General features: G+C 30.7%; 1 long non-coding RNA gene across 1 annotated transcript; it reads left to right on the forward strand.

The window, feature by feature from the left end:
• The first annotated feature begins 962 nt into the window (after positions 1-962).
• On the forward strand, positions 963-6982 carry LOC150035868 (uncharacterized). Its single transcript, XR_016529538.1, has 2 exons — positions 963-1422; positions 4421-6982. It is a non-coding gene; the product is annotated as an uncharacterized LOC150035868 (long non-coding RNA).
• The last annotated feature ends 1450 nt before the right edge of the window (positions 6983-8432 follow it).

The following is an 8432-nucleotide window of genomic DNA, read 5'->3' on the forward strand; positions in this document are numbered from 1 at the left end:
AGTAGTATTTAAACCATTTTTTTAACGATACATAAATTTGAGTAGACTCAATTTTAAATAAATAAATAGAGCATGTGGATTTTAAATTTTTTTTTATACAATCGAGGGTAAGAAGATTTAAATCACATCTCGTGATTATTAACATGCTCATATATTAATTGAGTTATGTTTGATTTGACAAATTAAATAGAATTTATACTGAGAAGATGCAAATGCGAATAATTACAACTTCTAAACATTTTTGTCCAAATGGGAATCTACCCTATATATAACGTCTAATGATGTGTAGCCACTACCTGAGCTATGCAACAAAATGATCTTTGCAGGAATTGTTTCTTTTATAATGGTAATTTGCAAAAGAATATCTAACCCTTTATAAAAGAACTTATATTAATACAGTATGTTAGACTAACAAACTAAATAAACTACGTGCCTAACATCGAAAGAATCTGATTTTCATGTGACAAAAGCTAAATTTAGTAGAAGCAAAAAAATGTGATATACACTGATATGGTACTTACCACATTCATACTTTTCGATGCTCAAGTCATAGAAATCTAGAAGCTTAATTAGAATTTGCGAGTGAGAACTGACTTAATTCCTTAGAACCATAATGATATATTTATAAGAGTAGAGGACCTAGGGTAATAGAATTTCGGAGCTAAATCAAGATAACCCTTTAGTTAACTGCGCATGTCCAATTGGACATTTTGTTAGGCTTGATCTCGACGTTGACCTAAATCTTGTTGTTATTTTCTTGAGACTTGTCTATTATGTTCTTATTTGATGTTGATTATGTCCTTTGATCCATAATCATTCATAACGGTTACGGATTTGTATTATACAAATTCGATCCATGAGAGCCAAACGTTGTGTTTCGTCTTACATTTATTTGAATTAACATGAAATATTCTTCATAAAAAGAGCATGAGAATTTGGTAGAACAAATTAAGAAGGGAATTTTGGTGTGAAATGAACTGAAAATGAGCATATAAAGATTAGATGAGTGTAGAATTAAAATGGAGTCCATGTCACAAGACCCCAACAAAAGCCTTTCCTTGTTACGTATAAAAGGACCCCATCAAAAAAAATAATGCATGGCCAAATCAAATCTCAATCAAACCCTTCTTTCTTCCTTTATAATTTCTTTTCTTTCTTTTTCTCTACTAATTCTCTCTCTGATCTCTTCATGAATAGTTGAGGGGAATGTTGTCTGGTGCGAGATCTTTCATCTATTTTCAATTTTTTAACCTCTCCAAAATCAAATTCAATACTTTGGAATGATTTCGGACCAGGCTTCATTCCCCTCAACGACACCTCACACGTCGTTGTTATCGAATCTTTGCCTCTAAAACTCGAGTTTTCTGACGTTGGCGGGTCGTCTCGACGAGTCTCCAGCATTGATTTCGTATGATATTACAGGTTTGTGAAAGGTTGTTCTAATCCACAAACTATTTTACTATTTTGTAATTTTTTTTAATTGTGTTTTGGGAAGTTTGAAAAAAATAAGGTGGAATCAACTTGTTTTGCTTTGTTTTTCTCTGTGTATAACTATATCCAATATGATGTTTTCTTATTGTTGAGAACTTTAATTTTCCCCCTTGGAGCCAAGCTTCAATTTTTGCTCAAAAAATACACAAAATTTTTGGAACTTTTTAGAGAGTTTGGTTCATTTATCTTCATTGTCCATTAATATTAGAGATATGTATAAAAATATATAGGTTACCTTAAATTCAATCTTTTTGAATAAGGATTTGCTTGCATCCAATTCAACTTTGAAACACATTTATAATAAGAAAGAAAGTATATAACTGAAACATAGTTCAATAGTTAAGTTATCTATTCCTCAACTATTTAAGCTAGAGTGAGAAATATGTACAAAATATACATATAGACGTATACATATTTGATCTAATAATAACAAGCACACATTAATAGAATATTTTTATAGTACAATAAGAGATCAGAGGATTCGAACCACACGCCTTTTGATCTCTAATAGATATTATACGTCAGTTGAATGATGCTATGATACAAAATTTTGATATAATGATTGTGTGGGGGTAATAATGTAAATTTGCTATAATCTAAACTAGAAGAAGCTAAGATGAATGTGAGTGGTCCATTGAATAACTATGGGGGATATATAGTGAAAGGGTGAGAAAATTAAAATGGTGTGGTTGGAGGAAAAAAAAGATAAATAAATAAAAAGGGGAGAAACTTGGGGGAGGGAGATTAGGTAACATGTGAAGGTCATAAATAGAGGTGGGTCATAAACTCCATGTATTGTTGGGATGCTAAGAAACAGTTGGCTCTTTCAGCCAGCCAGCAATTAACACACTCTCATGACTCAATAGTGACCCCAAAAACAAACAGCTTGTATATATACACACATTATTGATTGATGGAACAAAAAAAAAAAAAAAAAAAAAAGAAAACAAAAGAAAACAAAAGAAAAGAAAACAAAAAGTTTAGATCTCGTTTGTTAATTATTTGATTTTTTGTTTCTATTTTTAAAAATTAAGCCTATTTCATCCACATTTTTTACAATGATTTGTATCTTTCTTAAGTATAATGATTGAATTCTTAACCAAATTTCAAAAACTAAAACAACTTTTTAAAAGCGATTTTTTTTTAGTTCTCAATTTTTAGCTTGGTTTTTTTTTAAATAATTGGGGGAAAAGTAGACAACAAAGAAAGAAATTTGGAGGTAAAGGTAGTATTCATAGGCTTAATTTTCAAAAATAAAAATAAAAAACTAAATGATTATTAAACGGAGTCTTAAATTTACAAATTTATTCATTCACCTTTTAGGTTGTGTTAAATAGGTTTCTTAACATCAAAAAGTTTGTGTCTATTAGGACGTTTCTGAAGTTTTAAAAATATATAATAAGTTCCTAAGCTTTCGATTTTATAATTGATAATTTTTTAAACTTTAAGTTTTATATTTAATAGATTTTTAATCTATTTGACATTAAAAAAAAAAGCAGGAATCTATTGAATACAAAATTGAAAAATTTAGTTTTACTTTGATAACCATATTTGGTTTTTTTTTTTTTTTTTTGTTATTGGTGTGTGAATATTAAACTTATATACACAACTTTCACCAAAGAGTTCCTTCATTTTGTACGCCATCTACTATGGATCTACATTTTCAAAAATCAATTCATCCTTTAGAAATTAAAAGAAGTAATTGTTAATAACCTTGTTTTTTGATTTAGAATCTAACTATAATAAAGGTGAACAAAATAGTAAAGAAATTGAGAAAAAACAAATATAAATCAATTTTTTTTAAAAAAAAACTAGAAACAAAATAATAGTTATCAAACGGTTTTATTAATTACTTCTGAAAAATGCTTAGAGATCTGTTTGATATTTTTAAAGCTTAGAAAACTATTATTATTAAACACAAAATTGAAAGTTAAAAAACTTATGATCTACTTCTTCTCATTAGAAACTTATCAACACAAACATAAAATTTGGCACCAATCATGTACTTTTAACCAAAAAAATTGATTTTTGTGAGAATTTCACATCAATAGTCCCTATATTCTTTTACCACTCACTTTTATTATAATTGAAAGTTGATATGGAAAGATTCGATATCGATTTTTGTCCATTGTCTATCTTTATACTATATAATGTCGATTTTTAATCGACACTAAAACTAAATTTATATTAGTATGAATACATAAAAACTAAAATATGAAATTAGATGGATAAAAGCTAATGTTTATCATGTAGTTGATAAATTTAAGCATGGCCTATTGATTCCTTCACATGTTTGTTTGACATAATGCTAAACATTTAAAAATAAAATGCAATTTGAATAAGGGAACTTTGAAATATACTAAATTCCAAAAACTTAAGAATCTTTAGGCTTTGGGATGGGAACCAATCCTTCTTTGGCTTGACAACTATGTGTAATCTGTGTAATCTCTTCCATTCATATATTTTATGTAGCATATTCCTCTTTTATATCTATCTATACATATATATTGTGCCAAATCTTTCTTTATAAAAACTCTATTGTCAACTGTGGTGTGTAAAAAATTCCCCTACATTTTTTTTTTTTAAAAATTAATTTAGGATATGGTAGGAATTTAAAGTAATCTGTTCATTACAACGAATTTTCGTTTCTTTTCGATGTTTTTTTTTTTTTTTTTTTTGTCAATCTCATATATGTATGTTTGTATTTTAAGACCATACTCTTCGGATTCAATTACTTAGATATTTCACATGATACTCTTATTTTTGTTATAAGGATGGTTAGATATTATAGCATATTTTTATTGTCCTTAATTGTTTTCGCTTTAGATTCTATTGATATTATTAATTGAGGTTAAATAATAAGATTCAATCTTCCATTTCGGTTATTTAATGAAGTTCAAGATTATATTTGAGAGTAATTTTGAAACAGTTGAAATCACTATTCTTATAAGAGATTTTGGACAAAAGAGTATAATCAACGAACGAAGCAATAGAGAGTCAAGACAACAAGAAGATCCAAGTTAGAGGTCGTACCCAAGGTTAGAATGAGTATGATCATCGAAAATGAATTTAATGTTTGATTTTACAATTTTTTTAAGGGCAATATTGAGAGGATACATCCATTTAGCTAGATTACAGAAACGGGTTGGGAAGTTTTCCATCCAAACACCAACAAATAACAAATCCCTAGCAACTTTAGTTAAAGAGTTTGCAACAGGCATGAAAAAAAAAGAAGTGTTTGACTAAATGCATTCTTAATACTAACCATAATTGTTTTTTAATGATTAAAAACACATTTTCAAGGAATTTTTAATATGGGAATAATCACTTCAACTATTTCAAAATTAAAACATGTTTGGAAGTGATTCTAAAATGGTTAAGATAATTTTTTTCATTTTTAATATCACCACGAAACATGTTCTTAATCCTTCAAAATTAATTTTTATGGTAAGAAAATTACATTTAGAAGTATAAAATTTAATATTAAATTAATTTTGAGTGATTAAAAACGTGTTTTAGAGTAATTTTTAAAAAGATAAAAATAATTTTGACGATTTTAAATCACTCCCGATATATGTTTGAACATGATGATTGAAGTAATGATTTTAGAAAAATAGATTTAGGTGTAATTGATTTAGTAAAATTGATTTTCATATAATCATATTAATTTTTAGTTCTAACTCATTAAAAGTGAATTTGAATTATTATATTTGGTATTTTAAAGTCATCAAATTACTAAATAAAACACTATTCTTAAATATTAAGGTCGAATTTAGTATTTTGAAATGAAGAAATATTTTGGGTGCTTCTCAATCAATCATCCACCAAGAAGAGTAATACTTGGCTGTAGCTTAGACTACACCCATGACTCATCTTTATGCATCTTCTTCAATCACAAATGAAAAAAAAATATTATTTTTTTAGAAAGAAAAATTCATCACATGGTATGTTCTAATTGGTCATATTGATGGAATGCACAAAGATGGATACAATTCGAGATATACCTAAGTATTTTTCCACCAAAAATCGTCTCTCAACCAATTAGTGAAAATAGTTTTAAATAATTATAGATTTTCCCCTCAAAAAAGTGATTTTAATCGTGACAAAACTGATTTCGGTATTGCTCCCAAACATGCCAAAAGTCTCCTAAGAAAGAACTTTTGTTTATTTCAAGTATATCATTCCCAAACATATTTAATTTTTGGGTATCTATAAAATCTTTGACCAAACCCGGTTGTATCCTTAATAAAAATGAAACAAAAAAAGATCTTGGGGAGTTTTTACATTTCCAGAGTTGCATGGCATTATGTGAAGCAAACTTTTCATCATTTGAAGTTGACATCTTCACATCCGAAAAAATGATTTCTTCTCCACTTGTCTACAAAGAACAATACAAATAACTTTGGTAGTTTTTTCTTTCTTTCTTTCTTTTCTTTTTTTTTGGGACAGAAAGAACTTTTGTAGTTTGCTGCTATTAGCTGGTTTTTCTTTTATGCAGAAGACAAAATACTTCATTTTTCTTTCTCTACAAAACAGATTCAAGATTAATCATTGAGGGCAACAGAGGGATGAAAATCATGAAAACTTACCATGACAATGAAACTTCTTGTCACCTGCATATTCATCATTTCACTTTCCCTTTCTACTATATCTAAAATAAAGTAGAGAAATTAGCCTGCTCTTCCACAAGTCAAGAAAAAGATCGATAAGAACAAAGAACCGAGTTCTCTAAATAATAGGACATGTTAGAGAATGATTTTGAAACAATTAAAAATTCACTTTTGTCAATTGATTGTTCTATTACTTGTTCTAGTGGTTAGCAATGTCTATCAAATACGAATTTATGAAGGGGCTAGGGGATATGTGCCCCCCTCAAATAGTGACATGATCGAATAGAGAAATTATTTACTTATCATATAGTGTGAATATTTACTTATTGTATGCTCTGTGGTTGTTACTAATAAGTGGACCCTCCACATCAGAAAATAAGTTAGATATTTTGCCCCTGAATTAAAAGTCACGATCGAGGATTTTTTATAGTTCATGATAGAGGTAATGGTAGCAAAGTTCGAGATTGAGAAGTTCAATGGAACTAATTTCTCGTTGTGGAAGTTGAAGATGAAGGCTTTCTTGAGAAAAGATAATTGCCTCGCAGCAATCGATGAGAGGTCGACAGAGATTATAGATGATAACAAGTGGAATGAGATGGATGAAAATACTATTGCAAACAATCATCTAGCATGGACAAATAATGTATTGTCAAGTATTGAGGAGAAGAAAACCGCAAAGGAGATTTGGGATCATCTCACCAAATTATACGAGGTCAAATCATTTTACAACAAGATTTTCCTTAAGAGGAAGCTGTATACTCTTTAGATGTCGGAGTCCACGTCAATGATAGGGCACATGGGCACGATGAATAATCTATTTTCTCAATTCATATCGTTGGGTTATAAAATAGAGCCAAATGAACGTGTTGAACTTCTACTTCAAAGCCTTCTTGATTCGTATGAGCAACTTGTCATCAATTTGATAAATAATGTTCTCACAAATTATCTAAGTTTTGATGATATTGTAGCTACTGTCCTGGAAGAGGAAAATCGGCTCTAGAACAAAGAAGATAAGTTGGTAAGTTCACAACAAGCAAAAGCACTGATGGTGACAAGAGGCAGATCAACCGGACGTGGCTCAAGTGGGAACAAAAATCAAGGAAGGTCAAAATCAAAAAGTAAGAAGAACACTAATTGTAGAAAGAAGGGACATCTAAAAAAGGATTATTGGAATCTAAACAAGAAAGATTGCAATCCCCAGGGAAATGTAGGAAGCACCTTAAATGAAAGTGGTACCTTGTCATATGAAGTAGTGACTGTTCATACGAGGTTTCCGGAGAAACGTGTTTTGTGGAGTTGAACTTGAGTTGGTGTTGATATTGGAGTTGATTTGATGCGACGTGGTTCGATCTCTAATATTTGATCCTCTGATTCTCTCTTAGTTGGGTGAATATGCTTGACTTGGAGAAGGAAAGCACCGAACATTCTTGAAGTAGAAGTCTTGGAATAGTATTTGTGTCTTCAAAGGTCTTCTGCCTTATAAGAGTGTAGCTTCAGGAGTCTTGGAAGCTTAAACTAGAAGTCTTGGAAGAGTATTTGTGTCCCTAAAGGTCTTTTGTCTTATAGGAGTGCAACATCAGGAGTCTTGGAAGCTTGACGTAGAAGTCTTGGAAGAGTATTTGTATCTTCAAAGGTCTTCTGCCTTATAGGAGTGCAGCTTCAGGAGTCTTGGAAGCTTGAAGTAGAAGTCTTGGAGGAGTATTTGTATCTTCAAAGGTCTTCTGCCTTATAGAAGTGCAGCTTCACGAGTATTGGAAGCTTGAAGTAGAAGTCTTGGAAGAGTATTTGTGTCTTCAAAGGTCTTCTGTCTTATAGGAGTGCAGCATCAGGAGTCTTGGAAGCATGAAGTAGAAGTCTTGGAAGAGTATTTGTGTCTTCAAAGATCTTCTGCCTTATAGGAGTGCAGCTTCAGGAGTCTTGGAAGCTTGAAGTAGAAGTCTTGGAAGAGTATTTGTGTCTTCAAAGGTCTTTTGCCTTATAGGAGTGTAGCTTCAGGAGTCTTGGAAGCTTGAAGTAGAAGTCTTGGAAGAGTATTTGTGTCTTCAAAGGTCTTCTGTTTTATAGAAGTACAACTTCAGGAGTCGAAGTAGAAGTCTTGGAAGAGTATTTGTATTTTCAAAGGTCTTCTGCCTTATAGGAGTGCAGCTTCAGGAGTCTTGGGAATCCTCTGCTTGTTAGTGAATTCTCTCTGGGTCTTCTGAGTGTAGAAAATGCTGCCCTTACAAATGAAGAGAACTTCTTTATTTATAGAGTTCTCAGGTGGGCTTCGTGGGCTTGGTTGGTCCATGGGCCTGACCCTTGGGCCTAATTAGTTGGTTTTGGGCCTGATCT

Source organism: Benincasa hispida, chromosome 5 (genome assembly GCF_027475165.1).
Source record: "Benincasa hispida cultivar pf3 chromosome 5, pf3_genome.v1.1, whole genome shotgun sequence".
Lineage (NCBI taxonomy): Eukaryota > Viridiplantae > Streptophyta > Magnoliopsida > Cucurbitales > Cucurbitaceae > Benincasa > Benincasa hispida.